The 26,190-nt window shown below is 38.9% G+C and overlaps 1 long non-coding RNA gene across 1 annotated transcript; it reads left to right on the top strand.

Annotated features, from left to right (window-relative positions):
- The first annotated feature begins 3,427 nt into the window (after window positions 1-3,427).
- On the top strand, window positions 3,428-14,712 carry LOC146470900 (uncharacterized). The gene is made up of 7 exons (XR_014866921.1): window positions 3,428-3,565; window positions 11,045-11,224; window positions 11,365-11,511; window positions 12,556-12,625; window positions 13,093-13,125; window positions 14,391-14,476; window positions 14,607-14,712. It is a non-coding gene; the product is annotated as an uncharacterized LOC146470900 (long non-coding RNA).
- Window positions 14,713-26,190: the final 11,478 nt, after the last annotated feature.

Below are 26,190 nucleotides of genomic sequence, written 5' to 3'. Positions count from 1 at the left end.
TTTGGTGCTTCTAAAAACAGCTCGACTTTTTTTGTAAAAGTCTGCGAACGTTTATAGAACGTTTTGTTTTTGCGAACGTTTTGTTTGCTATAAATTACACAAATTTTAGTTTTGGATTTTCATTCCCTCGTGTGGGTATTTCATTCACATATTTTCCGCTGATCACGACGGTGTAAAGTTCTGAAGTACAAAGCTACGTTGCCCATTTGAAATACAGTAGATTCCTTTTGTAAGTAGGATGCAATTGCCGCACAAAGTGGTCGAGGCAAAGAGCGCTTTCCTTTTGTATGGAAAAACCGGTGATAATTTTTCGCCAAGTGGAACCGGAGTACAATTCTTGAGCGCTTTCCATTTGTATTAAAAAAAAACCCAGTTGATTCGTTGGGGAATCGAATGGAACGGTTGTTTCCACTAGCAATTTTGGGAAATAAACCGCTTATCTCACCAAGGAGCGGGGTACGTAAGAGTGATGAGGCAAATGGTTGAGTGTTATTCCGTTCATTTCAGTAAAAACGAGAGAAATACGTCATACGTTATCCCTTTTTTCGAAAAATTTCCAGTAGGAATGACTGTTCCATTTGTTGTCCCACCAGGACGACCGTTTTTTCGATTGAAAAGGAAAGCGTTCAAAGTGTTTAGACCAAGGATATTAATAAAAAGAAATACATACCGTTAGACTGGTCGGTGTGTGTCCTTTTTTATCATTGGTTTTAGTGCAGTCTGCATTAGAAGGAAAGTTTTGTGTTACAGAAGCCCTCCCATGTTTTCCGTCAAGTTTTAAACTTGACGGAATTGGAAATTACATTGGAAAATTCATTTTTCAAAATTCGCCAATGAAAATAGTAAACAAGACCTCGCGTGAACCAAATTAGGCCGCTTTTTTTCCAAGCACCCGGCTGCTTTTAAGATTAACTTAAATTTATAATACTTAAAAACTGGCTTACAGCTTAAACTCGTTGACATTTTTTCTTGTGCAGAATACAGCGGCAGGAATATTACCGACATTTATAACGACATAGATTGTTGAAATGCCTTCTTGATCAAGAGTAACTGAAATAACTGCAAGGCTGATCTAACTGCGTAGAAAACTTAACACGACAGCGACACGATAGACAGGGGCACCCGACGGATCGTTTCGGTAAAGTATCTGTTCGGAAGGCCCTTAATTCCCTACAATTTTCTAAAGGGAATTTTCACCTCGAACTTTCGTGATATGGGAAATTTAAGGCCTGGGGTTTTCGGATTGACAAAAATGTCGTTTCGAGTACCGAAAAAAGGTCAGCTAAGATTTTCGGAAAGGAAATAAGACTTAAGGTTTTCGGGAAAGGGACAAACGATGACCTAGTAATTTCGAAAAGACTCAAATTCCCCTAGAATGACCGAACAGATTACAATATTATAGCGCTGCCTAAAATGAACCTATAGAGCTTTAAAGCCACTCCAGATAGCCTAAAATAGCGTTTCAAAGGATCTGAGAGAAAACTGTCGTTGGGTGCCCCTGGATAGAGACCAAACCGAGAATCAAAATGCAACCGTGACACTTGTTTCGAGCTGGTTGGCTCTCAGAGAAAACTATCAAATTAAACACAATTTTAAGGTGAAACGGCAAAAAGTTCTACTTAAGGTTCTGCTTCTTCTTGACACCTACGTTGAATGAGAATTGGCGCATGGGATAATATTACCATATGCTATTACAGTGGAACCTCGATTTAACGAACCTCTATTTAACGAAGTCCTCGATATAACGAACGATATTCTATGTCCCGGCCAAAGTTACAGTTAAATGTATGGAATAGAACCTTGATATAACGAACCTCGATATAACGAATTCTTCGATATAACGAACATAATACGGAAGCCCAAACGTAAAATCTACCTCGATATAACGAAATACAATGTCAACACGCGACAGAAGATAAAGACGATAAACGCTGAACAGATCAACACTCTGAAATTGTCGTTTTTTGTGAGCAAAAGCTGCGCGTCTGCTCAAAAGTGAAAATAATTGCTACTGAAAGCCACCATGCTTAATGAATTGCATCTCAAAACGCGGCACTTCTGGGTGACGAAATTGCATTGAATTGCGTGACAGAAGTCACCTGTGTTGAAAATCAATCATTAACTATGACCTCGATATAACGAACATTTTAGTCGTTTCCCCTCAAGTTCGTTATATCGAGGTTTTCGATATAACGAACCCTCGATTTAACGAACAAATTTGGCCAGTCCCCAGCGACTTCGTCAAATCGAGGTTCCACTGTAAACGATGAAAACTTTAGACCCCCTATGGTCTGACGTCTCGTATGCGACCACCTCCCGTAAGCGACCACTCAGTCTTGACATTTTGGGCGGTCGCTGACGGGAGGTTCGTCGGTAGTAAGATACCCGGGGGTAGGGGGTATAGGGGTACCGCTAGTGACTGTTTAGGTAGAAAAAGAACCTTAAATACTTACCCTGGGTAGGACAGCGACCTCTATTTTAATTCCCCTTTAATTTTTAGATACTGAAAACAATGTCGCTAAAATCTGACCTGCTAAATAGATACAGATAAACGTCTCCGATCTTGGATTTCTAAATACTCATGCGACGTCAGTGTTGCAGCCATGTCTAGGACGGGTCCAGACCGGATTAGGACAGACTCGATTTAAATTATATACCCTGTTCAGGGCAGAGGGGGTAAAACCATGCCATATCCAGTGGCACGCCCACGTATTGGCCATATAGGGTTTCTCCCCCTGTCATGTTAACACGTCATTTTGTACCCCCCTAACCCCTGCTTACCCTTGCACCTCTTGCACTACCTTACTTTGGGTCAGCTCGACCCGTCTCCGACTAACCGGGTCGCGTACGGTAGGCTAATTAACAATTATTCCACGAGCACGCGTTGGATATGAGATGATAGATAGCCAACGAGGCGCGTAGCGCCGAGTTGGCTATAATCACCTCATATCCAACAAGCGCTAGTGGAATAATTGTTTTATTAAAAACAATCAAGAAATATTGCTAGATCTTACTGATTTCGCTCTGCAAGCATAACCAGCAGACAATTTAATGGTCGCTATTTCTCGGCCATGGTATAATTGTACATATACCATGGCCGCTAAGCCAATCAAATCCCTCGAATTGCATTATACAACGATTCAGTTTTTATTAATAGCTTTTACCCAAGAAACTTAATCGAAGTTGCACACAAAGTTCTATTCTGCAATACATGTAGTCAGTTCTTTCCGAGCAAAGGTAAATTGATAGCGAAATGTGCAAAAAAATACCCTGCAAGCAGACTCTCCTTCGATCTTCCTAGATAAGCCAAACAATTGAACGAAATTGATTTGCTCGAAGATGGAAGAGGAGACGAGAGGAGACTAGGAACGAACGTTATGTCCCAGATTCTTGCCTCGTTCCCATATTGAGGTTTCTGACTGAAAACTACCAAGAGGATTTCAGTCGTGCATATGATCCTACACTGTCCTCAAAACTGCCCAAAACGGAGCTTTTGTACAACTTCCTGGATGTATAACCACCAGTATTACTTTTGGGGATTCATTAAGACAGTTTTTCATTCATGGTGAGTAGAATTTCAGCTTGTAATGTTGCCACGCTGGCGCGTGCGTTCGCTCTCCTGAAATATGATTTGAGGCGATTTCTTTCGATGTTTGGAAACGAAACGAACTCTAGCCTCCTCTCAAACTTGCTGGCTGCAAACGTCGTCGGAGGTTTCCTCCATTTAGCTGGTTTGCATAAATGCTGCGTTTTCATTTTGACCAGTTTAAAGGAATTAGAATAAACATGGAATAAATGCGGATGATCGAAAGCCTCGTCGACGTTTAATGTGACCGCATCGGTTTTTTATTTTTTTATTTTGTTTACGTGGGAACGTAGTTCAGGCAGATTGCAGTTCTACACTAGTTTTTGGTTACAAAATGTTATTTTTCGGTTTCAAATTTTGCCGATGCCCTTTTCTCTTTGCACGAGAAACAAGGTGACTGCAAAACCACAAAACTAAACCGCGTCAAAATGTATTGCGATGATCCGGGCAATCCGCAGAGCGGGAAAAGGTCTGGCGTGCGTACCTTCCTGCGGCGCTAATGCTTTTGAAAGAGTTTAGCCTAAATTTTTCATAGCTGTCTCAGAGATCAGCCTGAGATTCATATTGTTCTTCACCTTCTCCATCCTTGTATACTTATTTGCAATAATGGTTGTTTTACTTCAATAAGGATTCATAGAATGCCTCTTGATTTTTAAAGATTAACTTACTTAATTTACTTCGTGAAAGCTTCAGTTTTAATGGGCAATTTGGTCAGTGTTTGGTGGATGTTGGAATTGCCAGGATTGAAAACAGGATTCAGACTATAATTATACAAATCTGGCAATGTGAACATTGACGGATTTAGCTTACTATGTTTTTACACTTTTCTTTGTTGACTGTAAGGAGTAGAGTCATTTTATAGCCAAAAACTTGGGGCAGCGCGCTTTGAAATCATATTTTATAAGCCGGCATATGTTTGGTTGTAATCTCACACATTTATTCGCACGGGAAGAGACTCTGACCAGGTTTACAGTGCGACTACTGGCACCGGGGTCACTTAAACAAAACTGGCCAATCAGATTGCAGTACAAGAACAATGAATTTTAACCAAAGCCGACAGAACCAATCACGAGGAGATGGAAAACAACAGTTAAAACCAAAAATTTTGGAATTATTCACTGTTCGTATCATAATGTGATCTGATTGGCCAGTTTTAAGTGACCCCGGTAATAGTAGTTGCACTGTAAATGCAAGCTTTCTTTGTGGAATTGTCTCAGAATATTTTTGGAGGATTAGAGATCTTTAAACATTTCAATTTGGTTATATTTAGCTACATTTGTTTCATCTTAGAGTGTATCTTAGTCTTTCATTGAGTGTTACGAATTTTCCATGGGATCATGCTCAGCATGTTGACTGGCACCTTGCTTTCCCTAAAAATATCATGCTGGATTATGACAATATGGTGAAACAAATTTTATTTTAACGTCTTTGCTCACGAAATAAACTTTAAATTACTTACTACCATTGATACAACCTAGATAATTTACTGAAGTTTTAGTTGTGCACCGCTTTAACAATAACTAGTGAGCCTCATGCGGCGATTGCACATACTTCATTTGAAAGAAAACAATAAAATTTTGGTGGCTGAAAGTACACAGGAAATGATCAAAGGCCGTGACCTTGCCCGTTTAAAACCCCACAAGCGTCCCAGCCCGAAAAGCTTGCCGTGAAGCTTGTGAAAACGATTCCTCCCCCTGTAGCTAAGACCTGAATATCCTGGTGTCTCAAAACATTGTGACAAACAGAACAGTAATGGCACATACACTGTATTGCAATTGACATTATCAATAACTTGAAATAAATACAGCTGTAATCACACTTCATACCTCCTAATTCTGAAGAACCTGGGCAAATCATTTTAATAACGCCTAGTAAATCATTAGAAGCTTTGTGATCACTGCTAAATTAAAAACTAACTAGAATGCGGTAAATTTACAGTTCTGGTTATAATAGTTATTGCTCTCTAACTCTCCTTCCTCATTTCCATCGTCAGAAACACTTTCGCTCCTTTCACTGTCACTAGAGGAAGTATCAGATGAATCAGTACTCAAGTCTGTATCTGACTGAGAGTAACTCCATTCCAATTCACTTCCTTCTGAATCATGATTTGGCAGCTGTTCATTATGCTGTTTATTATATCCTAGCACTATTGTATTGTAAATTAATAAACTTGAAACTTGACCCACCATTGGAAATATTTTCCAGTTCCTCCTTTAGCTCATGTTCGTGCAAGTGTGAAATGGAGGCTTCTTCTTCAGAATTATCAGATTTCAATCCTTGATCACTTGTCTCCATTCCAGCCAACATATCTTCATTAGCTTTGCCTGTGGTAGGGCTGAGTGGGTTTCTTTCTTCCTTGTGATCAGTGCACCTTTTGGCAAGGGATGCTTTCCAAAACAGTGTCTGTCTTGGAACTGGAATTCTGGGATCATTTTGATATAGCTTTTTAACCCTCTTCAAGGGACCTACAAATGTAACAGCACATTACAATGTAAATAATTTATTCATGATTTCTGTTTAAGGCATAAAGCTACAGGATTTTATTTTGGGAAAGGAGCTTACCCAGATGAGGCTCTATTTTGCAAGGGTGCTGCCTAACAAGAGCCCGGTAGCCTGGGGCTCTCAATGCAAGAAAATGCACTGGACTCCTAAATTTTTTGCAGCAACACCTAACACTTCACATGTTGGGGGTTTTTGGCCTTTTTGGCTCCTTGAAATTTTTCTTAGGCAACAGCCTTGTTTTGTATTGAGGCTAAATTACAATGTTCCTAAAGTTAACAGTAGGTTCAAATTCATTTTGTGTAAAAACTGCAACTATCAGTCAAATGATATGTAATACCATAACATTTCAGCAGTCCAATGCTATTTAACTCTTTTTCTCCCTTCTATTTCTCGTGGACCAATGTCAGAAGACTATTTGACACAAATTGGAAAAGTCCCTTGCTTTATGGCCTTGCGTTTACTAACAACTTACGTTTGTGCATTGTAGCCAGTCAATCTAACACAATACAATAACCTTTTTAGTAAGAACATCAAGGCTCACAAAGAACAAAATTTTAAGAACATGCTAGAAATCAGTAAATATGGGAAAATGTGCACTTAAATTTGAAATGTATTTTGTACCACCTTACCGCCTTGTTTCTTTAATTGATTACATGTAAGAGAACATTAATTTTTTTTAAGAATATTTTTTGGTATTATAGTCAAAAATAAGAATTCATGTTAATCCCTACAGCTGTAACGCCACTTTACTGTAGGTGACCATTAAAGTTAATTGATTGGATCACCTAATTCATGATTATATGCCAGGCCTTATTACAGTGCAGGCCAGAATTAAGCGAACCAAAACATACGCGTAAAACGCGTCTGCTGCGGACGCGTATACGCGTCTAAAAATCTGCAGATGCGCGTCTAGTCAGACGCATTAGTATGTATGAGCCAGCTCATTGTTTTCGTATTGTTGATCTTTCTTTGTTCTTTTGAATCGCCTGGGAAAAGCGTTTCAGAAGGGTTTGACAAAGTATGACTACACTTGTCGACTTTCTTGTAGAACCGGCTCAGCGCAAGAAAAACTCTATGTTGTTGAGCGCATGGAAGAATTACAATTAAAAATTGCCGCCGAGGTTTACTGTATTTTGCAAAACGAAAGGAAATGATGAATAAAATCTGTAGAATAAAAATGAGAATTGAAGATATCAAGACTGCAACAGTCAGACTTCTGTGTGTGACAAGTAAAAGAGGAATAAAACGCCGAAAGTGCAGAATTTAAAGATCTGTACTTTGCGACACGAGCTCTGCGTACGTAGACCGTGAAAGGATTTAACTTGTTTGTTTATCTTTCTAAACGCTATTCTTATTTATTCCTTGCCGCAATGATGATTCGGGTAGTTCGAGAATAATACAGTATTTGCGGGTAAATCATATAGAGTAAACAAATAAATTACGACCCGGAATAAAATCAGTCAATCCACCAAACGATTTTCAACAGACTTCGCTCCTCTCGCGCGCTTCGGTTCAGATTTGCTTACTTACCGTGAACTTTCCCTCATTCTACCTCAAGCATTTACTATCTCCAGCCGCAAAATGTAATCGTTCAGTTGACTTTAAAGATCCAAGGCAATTCCGTTGGTTAAAGGCTTAAGGTAAAATAGGAAACTTCAATTTTGCAAAATTTCATTCGGGTCTAGTCTCAGCGATAAGATCGATTCCCTGGAACAAAACACTGAGAGTCTACTGAGTATCGCAACGCTTGATGCATTCCTATATTTACGTTCACTTGGATAAAGCCATAATAGTAACTTTTGCAAGATTGAAAGCTTCTTCTAATGTTGTAAAACACTGACAGAAGCCGTCGTTTCGACGTAGAAAGAAATTGCCACGCCGATAACATCGGAAGATTTCAGTCACGTGCTAGGCAACCAAATTCCTGCACATGTATCAAGTTTCATTCGACAAGAACGCGATGCACGGAGGTTCTTGTAAGGAAAACTGGATGCTTTTTTAATAATTTATTCAATCAACACGGGAGCCACAGTGCTTTTCCAATTATAGCCAACTTGTGCCATTTTCACCCCTCCGAAGAAACCTCGAGACGCTCTCTTTCGAGTCACAATGTGCGTGTAATTTTTAAAATAACTGAAGGCATAACTCGAAACACTCACCTATCATTCACGAGTTCGCGCACAGAGCGCTTTGATTTCGAACAAGTAGTATTCGACTAATTAGCTTAGATTTATATTTTCTATGACATACGGTGAATATTCAATATCGGCTGGGAGTTGTTTTTAAAGCCGCCAGTATATACGAAGCGGATAAGATTCGAAATATGATAGTTGTCGCTCGCTGATTTCATAAAATGCTAATTTTGTGTTTGTCGTTAACCCGTTGAAGTCTTTTATTTTGTTTGACAATACCACACAAAGAGAACTTACGGCGATGAATAACAATGGAAAAAACGCGCACATTTAGACGCATCTAAAAATACGCGCATGCGCGTTTTTGCTGCGTATAAAACGCGTCTGCGTAGTTCGCTTAATTCTGGCCTGCACTGTACGTAGCAGTTTTGTGGAGTTTCTTGTTGGATTGTCTCGGTTTTCTGCCCCTCCCTCCCTCTCCTCTTGTTTTCCCTTTTCTACTGCTTACGCGGTGTGACGGGCGTCCAGATGACTGGGTGTGGGGGCTTATAGCTGGGTTGCAGGGATTGCCAGCCATGGGAGCATATTACTGTCTAGCGGCCGGCTGGTCACAGTGGAGGCCCCTGGGACTTCCCGGGCACCCTTCTTCCACTCAGCTTAATGCAGTTGTTACCAAACAGTTATGCTGTAATGAGCTGGCATGAAAGCTTTAAAGTTCACGGTCTACGTACGCAGAGCTCGTTTCGCAAAGTACAGATCTTTAAATTTCGAAACACTGCATTCCCGGCGTTTTATTATTCTTTTAGCTTGTCACACACAGAAGTCTGACTGTTGTAGTCTTGATATCTTCAATTCTACAGATTTTATTCATCATTTCGTTTCGTTTCGCAAAATACAGTAAGCCTCGCGGCAAGTTTTTTTTTTTAAGTTCTTCCATGCGCTCAACAACATGAAGTTGTTCTTACGCTGAGCCGGTTCTACAAGAGAGTCGACAAGTGTAGTCATACTTTGTCAAACCCTTCTGAAAGGCTTTTCCCAGGCAATTCAAAAGAACAATGAAAGATCAACAATACGAAAACAATGAGCTAGCTCATACATACTAATGCGTCTGACTAGATGCGCATCTGCAGATTTTTAGACGCGTATACGCGTCCGCAGCAGACGCGTTTTACGCGTATGTTTTGGTTCGCTTAATTCTGGCCTGCACTGTACTGCCACGCTTAAATGCCACCACAAAGCAGTGCTCTGGGCATGCGCTACCTACCAAGAGCCGCTGACCGCCCAATGAATGCCAGCTTTTCTTTGTTGTTAACTTAGTTAAATTACATTTAACTGCATTATGAAATGATCTAGACAGTATTGCACAAAATAATCAAATGCACTTACAGCATCAAAGTTCAAAAAGGTTGCATCATGTTGCTAATTTTGTGAGAGTTTCTTTCCAACCAAATTGCAAAATGACAGCAGATTAAGTGTCTTTAGGCTCAACATTTCTGTCATGTTATGTGATCAATTAACCCAATAACGGCCACGTGTTTTCCACGAATAAAATTACTTCACAAATTAGCATATTGTTAATTATTAACCTAATGTGCAGTAAAAATAGACAACTTACTGGGTCAAAGAAACAGCCCTCCTTTGGTCTAGAATAGCTAGAATTTCTAATTGTCAAATAAAATACCTTAGCTGCAAATTAAAGATTACTCGAAAAACAAACCTGAAGGTAAAAATTTCGAAAATTTCGATGAAATTTGATCGTTGCGCCACATGGCAGTAATTTGATCCGCTCTCGAGAAGACGTGTTTGTTTATGCAAGATTAGACAGTCGTCACGTTTCATCAATGAAAATAGAAAGAAAAACAGGCAATAAAGCTTTCCTAAATGAAAAATTTATTCAAATAAGTCTTTGTATTGGTCTTAGAAGAAAACGCGTATAATTTTTGCCGCGAGGCGACCGACTGGTAAGCGATTTGAAGCAATTGTGAGTCAATTCTGAAGCGAATTTATCGACCCGTGCGGAGCACGTTTTTCAAAACTTTTGCAAAAAACTGTTCGGAATACGAAGAATAGATTAATTAGAATTATATTTCAGTACAAATTCACAATCAAACCTGTAATTCTTTGTGAGTTGTATTGCGAGAAACACTCGAACATCACCAAGAAAGTCCACGGCGAAAACAATGATTTGAGATGTCCGCCAGCTCGTCACCTCGGTAAAACTACAAATTTTCCCCGAAGCATAATTTCTCCGCCATTAATGCTTGGATTTCCGCTGTTGAAACTGTCGAGTATTCCTTAAAAGTTCCTCTTTTAATTTACCGTTTCAAAAAGTTGTGTTTTCCTTCTGAAAACGCAAAATTGGCGTCTTGAATATTTAAGCCTGAAGCGCGTGGCCCGCCATGATGGCTGAAATCTGATATTTTTCGGACAACAACAACCTTTTTGTGTCTAGACTCCCATAAGAGCTAAAAATACATTGGTCAGTCTTTTCCAAAGACAATTAGAACAATAGAGGACAAAATTATCCCTTCTAGGGGAGGTAGAAACCCTTGGGCGAGCCCGCGAGGATTCGCGGCCGGTTTTGGCCGGTTGGCCGTTATTGGGTTAATATGAGATATCAATTTTATTTCAACTTTTAACTAAGCAGTTAGATGATCAGGTTGTAATCATGACACAGCACAATTTAGCTGTATGTGAAACATTGCTGTAAATTTGGTATACTCACTCATACAGGATCACTTTTGATCTTCATTCCTGAAGTTTGGACTTGTTATTGTACTAATTTATTGGACTTAACTACATTTTTTCTTTTTTGATATTACAGCAGCACCTCCATTATTTGCTCTTGTTGAGTGAAATGGAGACCCAGAGCCCAATTGTTGGCAAGTGATAAAAGCAAGCTGAATCCGTTAAAATCCTGAGGACATCTCAGAAGGGAATGCTGTTGACGCTTTGTGGAGACGGGATGCAGAGACCAGTGTTGCTGAGATTCTCAAACTGAGTGGTGGGTGCAAATATACTGTGAATATTCAATTTACAAATTCATTTAAATATAAGTACTTGTATAAGTACAATGACTTTTGTGCTTGTAGCCCAGTTACAAGTAAAACTGCTCATGAGATTTGATTTTTTTTTTGTTTAAAGACAGTAAATCCTATTTGAATTCTATGAGAGAAAATGAGTTTGCTAAACCATGGAGGGAACAACTTCCAGCAAAGAGGGTTTCTATGCCCAAAAAGAGTCACAAATTTGTGACGAATGAAGAATCTTCAAATGGAAAGTCTGCTCCAGGTAATACAGTTTACATGTAGCACTGGTTCAAAAGAAAGTAAATGGAAAACAATTTTTGCCCAAAATGAAACTGCCCTTGAACCAGTACTTGCCTTGAAGGTCTCCTGTGCATGCCTCGAACAAAATTCATCTATTACAATTTTCATGGAAAAAAATTCAGAAGAAAGGGAAGGGGAGAGTGGGGGGTAAGGTGCCCTTAAATGAAATGGAAACATGTAAATTTTGACCAATCACAGGTTTCTAAGTACAGGTAAGTTGTCATTTAGAATTTTTCAATATTTAGCTGTTTGTTTGTTTCCTTGTATTGACAAATGGAAGTGTCTTTAGGGGGGGCATTGACATGTATGATTTAAGCATTTATGGTTTTGATTTTGTTTAGTCATAATTACCCAGGTTGTAGATTCTTCTCAAACAAACAAAAGAAGAAACCAACACCAGCATCACAAAAGGCAACAAAAAAACAAAAACAAGCAAAGGAAAGGCACAGTGTCTTCTTTTTGACCTCCAAATAAAAGCTAAAAAGAAATGTTCATCAATGAGTTAAAATATTGTATTATTTTCTCACTACAATTAAGAAACAAGCATTTTTAAATGAATAAAGTTTCCTATCAATTAAAAAGAAAAATCGGACATTCTTTTATAATGTGGTGTATAATCTGATCTGTATCAAAAATTTGATTTACAGTGTGACGCGCCTTACCGTGGCCACCCAACAAACTTTTTTTACAAGTTAGCCAATCAGGATACATGATTATGGCTAACTTGTAAAAAAAGTTTGTTTGGGGGCCACAGTAACGCATGTCGCACTGTAAAAGTAACATGTACATTTATGTGACAAAACTTGCTGCTTGCTGTACATTGTACATGTAGTTCTCATTGTTTAGATGGTTTGGGTGCTACATGTAGAATGTTACACTGGCTAAAGCTTTTTTTTTTGAAAACTTACCTGTTTATTTCTGAAACTGCCTGCCAGAGCTCTTTATTTACTTGTTAATTTAGGTAAAGTCATTCTGGAACTTTTAATTTTCATTCTTTCGCTTTCAGAAAAAAAGTACTAAGGAGAACGCAGCCTTTCTGATTCCCAGAATGATAAATTATGGAACAACCTCAATCTGTAAGTATATTTCTTCCACAAAATTAATAACAAGAAAAATTGTACAATAATATTGACATCAAATTACTATAATATGTATGTAATGTAATGTATCAATACAACAGTGCCTCTTTCCATCTGGGAGTATAAATAGACAGTACCAAGAAAATTAATTTTTAAATAATAATATAGTTTTGGCAACCTGACAATGCTGTTGGGTGACCTGACCTGTGATGGAGTGAGAAGCAATATATGCCATGCTATAAAAACCTGATTTTCAGAGGGATCTGGCTTCTCTAAATCCCAGGACTGGATTGCTTTCCACTTTGCTTTTAGGTAATGTTATTTGAACATGTAACATCAGTGAATTTTCCTTGCTTGCTAATGAGGCACTTAAAAGAACCTTGCTCATGAAACTTCATAAACTGTGATTCAGATTTTGTAAATATTGGTTCCATACATGTTCATGTTTTCTTTATCTTTTGTAGGCAACCTTGCCTTTTAAATCTGGAGCAGACAAGGTGAGAGGCGGTTTGAAAACAAGTTACCATTTAAGAAATCCCCCCCCCCCCCCAAAAAAAAAAAAATTAAATAAATAAATAAATAAGTAAAAAAGGTTGCTGACCTACATTTGGTCTAAGAATTAATGAATTAACTTATTACACACCAGCCGTTTCCAGAGGTTTTTCAAAATTGGCAAAGTGGTTATTTCCTACCCCATGTGCAGTAAAAATACGTAACTTTCAGGGCAAAAAAAAACAACACCCCTTTAGTCTAAGATAGTTAAAATTACTAATTATGGAATAAAATACACTAGTTGCCAATTCAAAATTTTCCAAAAAACAGACTTGAAGGTAAAAATTTCCGAAATTTCGATGAAATTTGATCCGCGCGTCACATGGATGAAATCTGATCCGTCTCGAGAGCATGTGTTTGTTTACGCAAGATTACACAGTTGTCACGTTTTCTCAATGAAAACAGAAAGAAAAACACACAGAAAGCTTTCCTAAACGAAAAATTTATTCAGAAACGCGTATAATTATAAATGCGAGACAAGCGACGCGCAAGCGATTTGAAGGAACAACAACTCCAACTCGAAGCGAATTTATCGACCGTGCGGGGCACGTTTTTCGAATATTTCGCAAAAACTGTTCAGAGTACAAAGAAGCGGTCAATTAGAATAGTATTTCAGTACAAATTCACAATCAAACCTGTAATTTTTTGGCTGTTGAATTCCCAGAAGTACTCTAAATTTTCGCAGAAAGTCCGTTGCCTGAATAATGATTTGACCTGTCCACTAGCTCGTTGCCTGGATAAAGCAACAATTTGTACTCGAAGCGCAATTTCTTCGCCGTTATTTCTCGGATTTTTGCTGTCGAAACTGTCGAGTATTCCTTAGCAGTTCTTCTTTCGATTTACCATTTCGAAAAGATGTTTTCCTTTGGAAAACGCGAAAATCGGCGCCTAAAAAATTAAGCCGTGCGGCCCACGAGGGAAAAAAAATTGAAATTGGACACTGCTTCTAAAGACAAAAAGCTCTTTTGTCTGGGCCCCCCTAAGACCTAAAAATATATGCGCAGTAAGTGGATTCTGATTGGTCAGTCCTTTCTGAAGGCAATGAGAACAATAGGGGACAAAAAATCTCTTCTAGGGAGGGGTAGGACCCGAACGCGGGCAGAGCGCAAGGATGACCAAAATCACGGCCGGTTTTGGCCGGCACGGTGCGTTATGGGTTGATGAATCAATTAACTAATATAATTATTATATTGAAATTATATTCATTTAGGTTTGGGTTAAAAAAGTTCTTGGAAAGGCCTCAAAGTGAGTCACAAGAAAATGCCACCAACACAGCTTCAGATGCTGCCTTGGCTGGTGAGTTGTCATTTTATTTGCATTAATTCATCAAACTTATTTTTTTATCAAGGATCATAACTTTCAGAGAAGAAGTGGGTAGGTGTTCCAACATTGTTTAACTGTCACACATGCATACTTCACTTTCCAGGCACCAGTAGTACTGGGGTTATGGAAGTAGAGTATGCATCATTAGATGAAGACATACGCACATAACAGTGATGGTGGCAGCACAGCTAAGGACACTAGAAAAGGTATGAAGCAAGTTGAACATGCCTATGCATATTAGATTAAATTTTTTAAACTTGGTTTTACCTTACATGCACATGCAGTCGATGATGTCTTTTTATCAAAGATGATAAAAAAAATTTGGCAATTAGTAAAAGCAGTACAGTCAGTATTAATTTGCTGCTGACTTGACTGCTAGTCAGTTTCTTGCCTGATTTACTAATCATTATCACTGTATATTTATTTTTCCTTCCATATTAGGTGCATATAAGCAATCCCATTAACATGAAACAGGTTAGGTTACATATGTTTTATCTTTCCAAATGGTATCTTCTCTCTCAGTGTTAACTATGGCCTTTTAGCAATTACAGTACGTGTACCAGCTATTTAAGACTATAAATAATTAATGCTAAGACTATAATTAACAAGAAGCTGAAAGCAGCTTAAACTCAGGCCATATTTGACTAGATGCTGCGTAACCCATGATCGAAGCGACAACAACAACAACAACTTTATTTCACATTCCTTTCTATTTTCAAAAACTTTCAAATTCTTATATATTACAGACTTAACACATAGAACATACAATAGTTGTATTTTCTGTGTTATACTTCACTATGAATATATTTTATATATAAGGAAATGACTAGCAGCTAGATAACTGTGAAAATGTTCCTTGCCATATCAAATAATTATTTTTCTCTCCACAATCTCCACAATCTTGTCCCCAGTAATGAAAAATTTAGCTGAGACACTGAGAAATCTTGCCTTCGAAGGCAAGGTATCTTATTGCTATGCACGTTTTGCGAAGGTGAGAGGTGGTTTTATGCGCTATTTGAAAAAAGAAGTGTTAAAATTGAATGCTATTAGTTTTCTGTCAGAGAAAGCAAGTCTTACGAAATAACAACAAAGCATGTTCACATAAAAGGTGTTGTTGGCTATGGCTTTTCTTTATTTTGTGGCTCTGAAAAGAGCCGTTGGTGCGATGTTTCATTGGGCAGTTTAAATAATCGGTGTTAGCTGTTAATTTGAGTTTAATTTTTTTTTTCCGTGAAATTTGGCATGGAAATAAAAGTGACGTTATTGTAATCTTGACAACTGACACAATGTTTGTTGAAAGGTTTCCATTTCAACAAACAACAAGACCCGCTACTCGCTAAGCCTTTTCAATAAACAGTTGTTTCCCTTTCATCGAGAGATGTGAACAAAAAATCAAAATTTTTTCAGGTGTAAACGCACTGAAGTAAGTTGTGAAACTTCGCTTTACTGAACCTAACCGTTCGAAATCAGTTAAGCGCTTCACAGGAAGCCAATGTCTACATGTCTTTGTAATAGCAACATGAATGCCTTCTGCATTAAAGTTACATAATATTTACCCTGTTTTACAGCGGTTTTGTCAACAATAAACCAACGATTCAACAAAAATAAGTTCTTGGAGCTAAAAGCCGGTCTTTCTGTAAAGCAAAGCTCAATTGAAAAAAGACTGGAAGTGACAGAAACGATATTTTTGGTACATTCAAGTTGATCTGATTTTGGTTCGTTAACCATCATAAAGAACTACATCGATGCCTGTCAAAAAAAATTTTCACTGCTGTGTCAAATCCGTCGAGAAGTTGTGTAAATAGCCAATGTTTAAATTAATTCACAAGTTACAATTCCGTGTAATACCCTCGCAGTACGATCTCTGTTGGATTCAAAACTGCAAGTGCGACCTCACACTTGTCATGGGTTAGAAAGAGGTCAAAAGGTTGGCAGTTAACACATACTTGTGAGTCCTCCAGTAAGTGAATTTTATCCAACTAGGCTCTGTTACTGTGTGACGAGTAATAACTTAATATTTGAAATAAATGTGATGGTATATTTTCAAACTAAATATTTATTTCGTCCTCATTTGTCTCCCCATACGTTCCAGGATTTGGCTGAATTGCTGATATTGTGTGAAGTTTGTCACTGGTAGTGACTGATTAGAACGCTTGAGTAAAAACATGAGAGTCAATGTATCAAAATAACAATTCCACAAGGATGTCTTGATCTGCCTAGCCGCTAAATAAATACGTAGCCTGCCTAATCTAACTAGTAGGCGCGGTGGTTAGCTTACAGAAATACAGTTGTAGGGAAAGCGCCGGTTCTTGCGTCAGCACACCGAAGCAGCCCTGCATGCAAGGTGACTCTCGAGATTACTTTGCACTGTAAGCTTGCGCTTTTTTTTTCATCCTTTCCCAAATCCATTACATCAAAATTTTGTTTTGAAATGGGAGATAGATGAGCTGTACTGATCAGTAGTTAATAGTTCTCGGTTCGCACGTCATACACTGATCAGTTAAATCAAAGACATATTTACAGAAGGTATGAATGAACAACGTAAATTTAAAATAATAGTGTGTGCCTCTTTAATTATTTAAAAGAAACCTGGAGAAAACTTGAAATGAATTCTTTTCATGAAAGGTTACCCACCAATGCAAGACATGCTTGAAAAGGAGAACATATAAAATTTGGAAAAACCTCATTACCTTCGTTCGCTCTTCATGTATTAATAATAATAATAATAAAAATAATAATAATAATAATAATAATAATAATAATAATAATAATAATAATAATAATAATAGTTTATTGGGATCCCTCTCGCAGCCTAAAAGGCTGAATTACAAGGATGGTCAGTTACAATAGTACAAGACACTACGGTATAAAAACATTCAGATAAATAATTATATAAATATGATTAGAGCACAAATAACAGAGAAAACATAACAGAGAAAAGGATTACAACTGGTCTTGATACTTAAAGGTGCAGAAATCTGCGAACCGCTTTGTCTTGGGGACAAAGCGCACCGGAACACGTTCGCCTGATCGGAGGCAGTACGGCCTGTCAATTGACACGCGAGAAATTAATGGCTTAAGGACAGGAGACGACAGGCAATCACATTGTCTCCAATGTCGCAGTTGCAAGACAAACTGGGGTCTGCACAGGTCCCATTTACTGCACATGCGCACTCATTGCTACCCGCAGGCGCACCTGGCCAGTGGTCCGATATAAGTGAGCCGAGTCCAGGCCCTTTCCAGCGCACGCGTTCTTGGTCAGGAGGTGGAAGAAGTTTGGAAGCAAGACACTTAAAGTTCACAAACTGACGGCACCGCCCGCTCTGTGCTATCAAAGCCCTGATCAGCTCCATCTTGACTGAGTACTTCAGCTTGTGGTAATAACCATATGAAGGGAAAAACTTGGCAGATGAAACTTTCTGTGGTCCTGCTTTGTCGTAACTGATGATTGCTACTGCATAATTTTGATCAGTCATGTTGCAACCGGACCTTCAGCGTCGGGGTCCACTCTACAGTAAGCGTCCTCGCTGAGCCCGAGATTCTTGTACTCCTGGCAGGTCTTTGATATATGGGCTTTTGGCACCGCCCACCATGAAATGTCCTTTCACAATCACATGAAAAACTGCCAGAATGTACCTCCCTGCACTTGCCATCATGAAGGCAGGGATTTGGAAAACAGTTACTCGCAAGATTGCAACCGTTCTGCAACGAAGACGTTCAACAAAAAGCTACTTACATTAAGTCGCCTCAAAAAGGATTACTGGTGAGCAGTAAAATTAATTTTTACTGAAAAGTACATTTTGTAACTTACAGAGAAAGCCGTGACTGATTGTCCTAAGCTGTTCCTACAGTGTATAGCGCTAGTCCTCGACTTCAGCTGTGTTTAGCTTAATTGCTTACTAGCTCGAGGCTCTGTAAAAAAAAAAAAGAGAAGTAAAGGAACGAGAAGCGAAGATAAATTAAATCTCTATTTACAGATTCATACATATTTCACCTACACCTCTTGAGCTTGTCTTGTTTCTTCTGACATGGCAGGGGATGAAAAGTTCTGCGCCAGATGACTGCCATCTACATCTGACCTCCACTTCATAGGGATTTGGTTCGACATATACTTCTTACCATGGACTAATAAACAATCACCAATGATCGTCGCCTTGGTGCCTTCGTTTTCCCTCACTTTTTTAAGCGCTGGAATTAAAATCGTCCTCCGAATTTCACAAACATTGAGAGGCAGATCTTCCGCAATCTTTACCATCGAGTCCTTGAGATTAGAGTGTTGCCGCCAGGCAAGGTCTCTGTCGGCTCTGCATGTGAAACGAGCAATGATAGGTTTTGGTTTGGGCAGGTCTCCAGATCTTTTTTTCCTTCCAAGGCGGTGGGTACCAGAAGACATAATTGAATTTGCTTTTCCTTTCTCCAATTTCAGATTAGGCGCCAAGGCGTACTTGACTAGCTTCAAGCAATCTTCCCCCTCAGTTTTGGGAATGCCATGAAATAAAAGATTACAACACCTGCTGTATATACTCTGCCTGACAAGCTAGTCCTCTTGCCTGCACTGTGCGTCTTCGCATTTGATGATCCTTTCCTTCGCTTCATCCTGTTGATTTTGAGTATATTCAACAGAGGCTTCAAGATCTTTAACTTCAGAGCGAAGTGAGGAAATCTCGTCTAAGGCTTTGTCTAGCTTATTCTGCAGGTCTTTAATCTGGACAGTTTTAGCCTGGCCCCAGTTGTTCAAAGGCCGGATAACTTTATCTGCTGGATAAGGAACTCTTCAGCGTCTAAAATATACTTCACGTTAAATGTTTTCCAAGGTTTTCGTACACTCCCCAACTAAGCAGTGGTAAGAGTGCACATATTCGGTTCTACTAGAGGAAATACTGAAATCTTTGCACAGATTGAAACTGTCAGATAGTGACTTATCCACTGGATAAAGTTATCCGGCCTTTGAACAACTGGGGCCTGGTCACCTTCTTGTAACTTCCTGATTTCATTGAAGAGTTCGAGGTACAAACTGACTTTGCCATCGTCATTTTGCTCACCTCCTGTTAAGCTACTTGGTCTAGCTTGATTTTTTTCACCACTTTTCTTTGGACTTTTCTTCGGGCCCATAGCTCCTCAATTGAAGAGTTGATTAGAAAAAAAAAAAAAAAGGCCTATTAAAATGAGGTTATGAGAAGTATGGGTCACTGACGCAATCGAATTTAATGGAGACTCGAAGTTTGCGTCCTTTCAGCTCCGCATCGTGCCCAGTCTCCTAAGTTTGTGTGTTTAATAAAGGATGTTGAATGGCAAAAAAAGGATATTTGTTGACTACGGACAGCAAATATTTTGGGATGGACTATTAGAAAAGTGATGGGGGATGTGGGGGAAAAAATTGTGTAAGCAAAGATGCCTGGAAGAAAATTAATGCAAACCAGATCTGAAGAAAAGAAAATTCCTGCAGAAGGAGTTGAAACAAAAAATAAAAAAGACAAAGAAATCTTCCTTCAGCTAAACTGAGAGATTTAATAATTCAAGAAAACAAGAAATACAACTTTTCCATATCCATTTGTCATGTTTGTTGTGCGAATAATATCACAGCTAGTTCAAGAACTAAAGAAAAAAACTTTTAATGACAAAGCAAGCTACAAGGCTGTGTTAAGCAACGCAATGCTCAAGGCTGTGAGTGGTTACTTGGCTGGGGTGGACATGGTGTCCAGTGGTATAGCAGTGAATGTCACACTAGCTGGGGCGTCACGCATGACACGCCACACCATTCGTTCTAGGAAACAACTAGAGATAGAGGCTATTCACAGCAAAATTAACAGGAATAAACAAGATTATTTTAGATTATTTAAAGGATCATCAATATTTCTTTCTAAACTTTTTGTAATTTTTTATGCATATTAAATATAATTATGTAATCTTAATTAACAGTTTAAAATGTAAATAAAACTTTAGTTGAATGCCCTTATCTGACTAAAATATATATCAAACAACCTTGCTACATATGCAGATAAGCAAAATAAAAGGTAAATGAAACATTTGCAAAAAATAAGGGAAACAATGATATTTTGAATGGAACTTAAAATGATCCACTGTCAATGCAAATGCTATTTGTCTCTTGCACTAGGAATGGCTGAATTTTCTGACTTTGGGGAAAGTCAAGCATACAGTGCAGGCCAGAATTAAGCGAACTACGCAGACGCGTTTTATACGCAGCAAAAACGCGTATGCACGTATTTTTAGACGCGTCTAAATGTGCGCGTTTTTGCCATTGTTATTCATCGACGTAAGTTCTCTTTGTGTGGTATTGTCAAATAAAACAAAAGAATTCAACAGCTTAGCGAGAAACACAAAATTAGCATTTTATGTAATCAGCCAGCGACAGCTATCATATTTCGAATCTTATCCGCTTCGTAGAAACTGGCGACTTTAAAAACAACTCCTAGCCGATATTGCTGCGATATTGAATATTCAGCGTATGTTATAGAAAAGATAAATCTAAGCTAATTAGTTGAATACTTCTTGTTCGAAATCAAAGCTCTCTGTGCGCGAACGGGCGCGAACTCGTGAATGTAATATAATAGTTGAGTGTTTCGAGTTAAAGTTATTTTAAAAATTACACACGCACATTGTGACTCAAAAGAGAGCGTTTCGAGGTTTTTTCGAAGGGATGAAAATGGCACAAGTTGGCTATAATTGGGAAGGCATCCTGGCTCCCGTGTTGATTGAATAAAAAAGCATCCAGTTTTCCTTCCAAGAACCTCCGTACATCGTGTTGTTGCCGAATGATACTTGATACACGTGCAGGAATTTGGTTGCCTAGCACGTGACTGAAATCTTCCCGATGTTTTCAGCGTGGCAATTTCTTTCTATACATAATCGTCGAAACAACGGCTTCTGTCAGTGTTTTATAACATTACAAGAAGCTTTCAATCTTGTAAAAGTTGCTTTTATGGCTTTATCCAAGTGAACGCAAATATAGGAATGCGTCAAGCGTTGCGGTACTCAGGAGACTCTCAGTGTTTATGTTTGTTTCGGGGAATCGATCTTATCGCTCACACTGGACCCGAATAAAATTTTGCAAAACTGAAGTTTCCTATTTAACCCTAAGCCTTTAACCAACGGAATTGCCTTGGATCTTTAAAGTGAACTGAACGATTACATTTTGCAGCTGGAGATAGTAAATGCTTGAGGTAGAATGAGGGAAAGTTCATGGTAAGTCAGCAAATCTGAACCGAAGCGCGCTAGAGAAGCGAAGTCTGTTTAAAATCATTTGGTGGATTTACTGATTTTATTCCGGGTCGTAATTTATTTGTTTATTCTATATGATTTACCCACAAATACTCTATAATTCTCGAACTACCTACCGAATCATCATTGCGGCAAGGAATAAATAAGAATAGCGTTTAGAAATAAACAAGTTAAATCCTTTAATTTCACGGTCTACGCGGAGCTCGTTTCGCAAAGTACAGATCTTTGAATTTAGAAACTCTGCACTTCCGGCGTTTTATTCCTCTTTTAGCTTGTCACACACAGAGGTCTGACTGTTGTAGTCTTGATATCTTCAATTCTACAGATTTATTCATTATTTCGTTTCGTTTCGCAAAATACAGTAAGCCTCGCGGCAAGTTCTTTTTTAAGTTCCTTCTATGCGCTCAACAACATGGAGTTCTTGCGCTGAGCCGGTTCTTCAATTAAGAAAGTCGGCAAGTGTAGTCATAGTTTTGTCAAACCCTTCTGAAAGGCTTTTCCCAGGCAATTCAAAAAAACAATGAAAGATCAACAATACGAAAACAATGAGTTAGCTCATACATACTAATGCGTCTGACTAGACGCGCATCTGCAGATTTTTAGACGCGTATACGCGTCCGCAGCAGACGCGTTTTAGGCGTATGTTTTGGTTCGCTTAATTCTGGCCTGCACTGTACTTTGGAATGTCTGAATTTCTACACCAATACTGCATTGTAAATGACAATATAGTCATGACGTCTGAGACTACATGTACGAAAAAAATCTTTTGAAAAACTTAATGGCTCTAGTGAACAAGTAAGCCGATCTCCTACTCTTCTTTGATTATCTTGCCTTTGCTATTATTAATAAAAAAAAGTCACATGGAACTGCATGGAAAAAATGACACGTGCAGAATGTAATATGTGGTGTTCAAGATAAAGATGCATAGGAAATAATATGAATATTTCTGAAAAGAAAAAAAAAATTGTGCAGAGGATGCCATCCAGAAAAAAATTCCTGGACAAATAATGGACAGAAAAAAAATTCACAGATGATGTTCTCACTGTAAGTCACGTCATTGTTGCAGTTGGGGCATTTGATGAAGAATTTGCAAATGGTAGCCTGACTCAGCAAGCAGGACCGAAACTGAATATCGTCTCACCCCTGTCCTGGGGCATTTGGTGGAGTTTTTATTTATTTATTTATTTATTTATTTAATTATTGTTCTTATTTATTTTTTACTTAATTTACTTTTTTTTTAATTCAGTGGAGTTGGATGTGTGCAACCATTGTATTTTCCTCTCTGACAGGGAGTTTCTTTATTGCGGACATCACCTAGTTGACAGGCTTGTTGGTGTAACTTTGTCTCTATGATGTAAGCATGTCAGGGACTGAGGAAATAAGACCATTCTTCACTTGATCCTGTCGCGGATACTGTGGGGCGCCAGTGCTTCTTGACCTTGGCTGTTGTAGCAGAGGTTGGCGGAATGGTGTGAGTGCCGGCTGAGTGGACCAAGATCAGTACAGCAGTGAGTGTGTCGACCTTATCCATTTTGTGTGTCCATCTTTGAAATGGGCACTTAGATTTTGGCATCATTGTTCTTACAGAATGGGTCCGTGGAACCTGGGGTGTCCTTTTCGGTGACAGAGTGTTGTTTTGTCATGAAAAGTAAATATGGCAGTCGGAGGTTTGTTGTTCTTATGGCGTATGACAAAATTGGTTTCTGGTGGTTGGGGTTTCTGTTGCTATCTTAGTCCTTTGTTGATTGTTTCCTCATCATAAATAGGAGTCCATCCATTTCACAAGGACATTTGTTTAATATTGAATCAACTTGTGTTACACAGAGTGATGAGAAAGTGAAACAAAACCAACATGAGATGACAAACTACTGCCAGGCCCCTACTTTAGTGTTAGTAGTTCTTATGTAGTGTCCCATCCCTTATCTAGTTGTGATAACGTAAACCGCTTATGCTCTATTAATGGCAAAATACTGCACCTTTGATGGTAAAATTTATGATCGAAATATTACAACGTGCCGAATACGGCAGGTTTTTATTTACAGTGCAGGACAGAATCAAGGGAACAGCCCAGATGTATTCTTGACTTAGGATTTGGAGTGGCTGTCAGGAACTTTCTTTTTTTTTACAGTAATAGCTCTGTGTCTTGGGTAGTCGGTGCTCCAATCAGGGGCGTCAAATTTTCTGCTACAACCACAAACTGTACTGAATACTTTTCCCGATTTTTGGGAATTTATATGATGATTTGTGTTACTCCTAGTGGCATAATTTCTGTTTGTCTGTTGTTCAACAGAAGGACATGTTTGGATCTCGGTGCTAGTTCACAATTTCAGATATACACTTTTGTGACGATGTTTTTCAATGGCCACAGTCAATTTGGAACTTGACCTCGGTTTCTAATTCCCATCACCATGAAGATTTCTCTTGCAAATGAGATTTACGCAAATCTGGAGAGCTCACCAAGCTAACAGTTGCCGTAATACTGATAATGAAATCAACAGCGCTGGTGTTGGAGTCGGAGAAGTGTGTTAATCTCACGACCTGTTTATCTTTAGTTTCTTGGCAAGCCTTTGTAAAATAGTTTGGCCTCTGCATTTCAGACACTTGGAACCCCAAAATGGGCATTTCTCCTTCTTCAGCACATGTTCTTCACACTAAAACTTGCACTGCTTCCGATTTCTGTCCGGGTTGTGTGCGTTGTTCCTCCAAGGGGTTTTTAAACAGGAGTCATGTTGTCTCAGCTTGTTGATTTCTTTGCCACCTGTTCCTAAAATGGCTTGGAGCTGTGAGCTTATTGCTTTGGAACTTCTGCATATGTCCAGGCACTTGCTTAGCGTGAGCTTCCTATCCTGATGTAAGTTTTTACTCTTGACGCAGAGGACGATTCTGTCCCTAATAAGCACATCATGTAAACATTCACAGAAATTGCATGTTTGACCAACCTGCGTATTGAAGTCATATATGCATCAATAGATTGGTCAGCTTCTTGGTTTCTGCTATAAAAAGGTACCTTTTATGGGTTCCATTAGTCTCGCCAATCAATCCCTTTGATAATAAGTTGATCTGATCATCAATTTTGTGAATTTCTTAATTGAGAGGCTTTTTGTATGTCTGGTTTAACTCACTGTTTTTCCTGTTTGTTTCTCGCCTCCTATTGTTTCTTCCCATCTGGTTTTTATTGTTTCCGATTTTCATTTTTGTTCCCAGAGCCTCCTGTCCCTCTTAGCTGGTGGGGCGTTCGCACAAGGGAAAGGAGGCTCTGGGGACACAGGATTTGATTGGATAGTCTCCTTACAATAGAAATCTAAAACAGTAGTCAAAGTGTTAGCGGTAGAGGGTGAGATGGGTGACTGGCGCGGAAAATAAAAGTAGCACCAAAAAGGAATGAAGTATGATGGAGGTCACTGAGGATTCTCTGCAAAAGCCGGTCGTAAATTATTTTAACATCTGTAATCAAATGGTTTTAATCAGAAACCACATTGTCAATATTTTTGGGAAGGAACGCAGTGTGGAGTTAGTAAAAGCCTTGGAGTTGTTATTGGGGAAGGGAAGTTTTGTTCGAGGATAATTTCCCTCAAAAACTCTGTGAACCTTGTTTTCGCAAGATAAAAAAACAAAATTACTATCTGGATGGTGTGTTTGTTCACATTGAGGCTGACAGGTATCTATTGGAGAAGAGAAAACAGGCTTGTTATTTCTTGACCCGCTGTTACTGGCGGGTTTGGCACTGTTGCTTTTCGGCCATTGAGGTGTAACGGTAGGAGTTACTCCTCCAAGGGTGTGGAGATCGATAAGCTAAAGGACAATCTTCTTGGTGGTGGTGTGGACTGGAGCAGTGAGGGCAGTGCAGTTTGGCCAAACCAGAAAACGTAAAAGCCCACAATTTATTATTTTTTTTTTTTTATTTAATTCAATATTTATCCAGGGACATCCAATTTAGCAGAGCTAGTTTAAATGGAGCCCTGACACAGCACAAGACAAAACACAAAACATTAAAACAAAAAAAAGCAAATAAAAAACTAGACAAATAATTAAGTTATAAATGCAGCATGTACCGCGGGCGTTACTGCTTAAGATGGCACTTTAGTTTGGTTTTAAATTTACTGAACGCCTCTACCTGTCTAATGGTTCTCGGGATGGTGTTATAAGTTCGAGCACCGTTTATTCTGAAGCTCCCCTGATACTTAGCAGTTTTTGCGAAGGGAGGGCGCAACAAATCACAGCTTCTGGTGTTATAGTCATGGTAAAGATGCGCGTGCCTAAACTCGAGGTCGATCTGGTCCCAGCTTAGAGTAAGGTCCTGAGTGGTGCGACGGCGGATTGCTCTTCATATGACAACCACGCAAGACCCCTAAATTTGGTAACTGCCAAGCTGATTATCTGCATGTACATCAATAGTTCTTTCGACCTCTGGGGAAATGTAGACACTATCACCAGCATGTAGACAGTGA

Source organism: Pavona decussata, unplaced genomic scaffold (genome assembly GCF_977016875.1).
Source record: "Pavona decussata unplaced genomic scaffold, jaPavDecu1.1 SCAFFOLD_109, whole genome shotgun sequence".
Classification (NCBI taxonomy): Eukaryota; Metazoa; Cnidaria; class Anthozoa; order Scleractinia; family Agariciidae; genus Pavona; species Pavona decussata.
The sequence above is the reverse complement of the archived record's forward strand: the minus strand, read 5'-3'. Positions and strand labels throughout refer to the sequence as shown.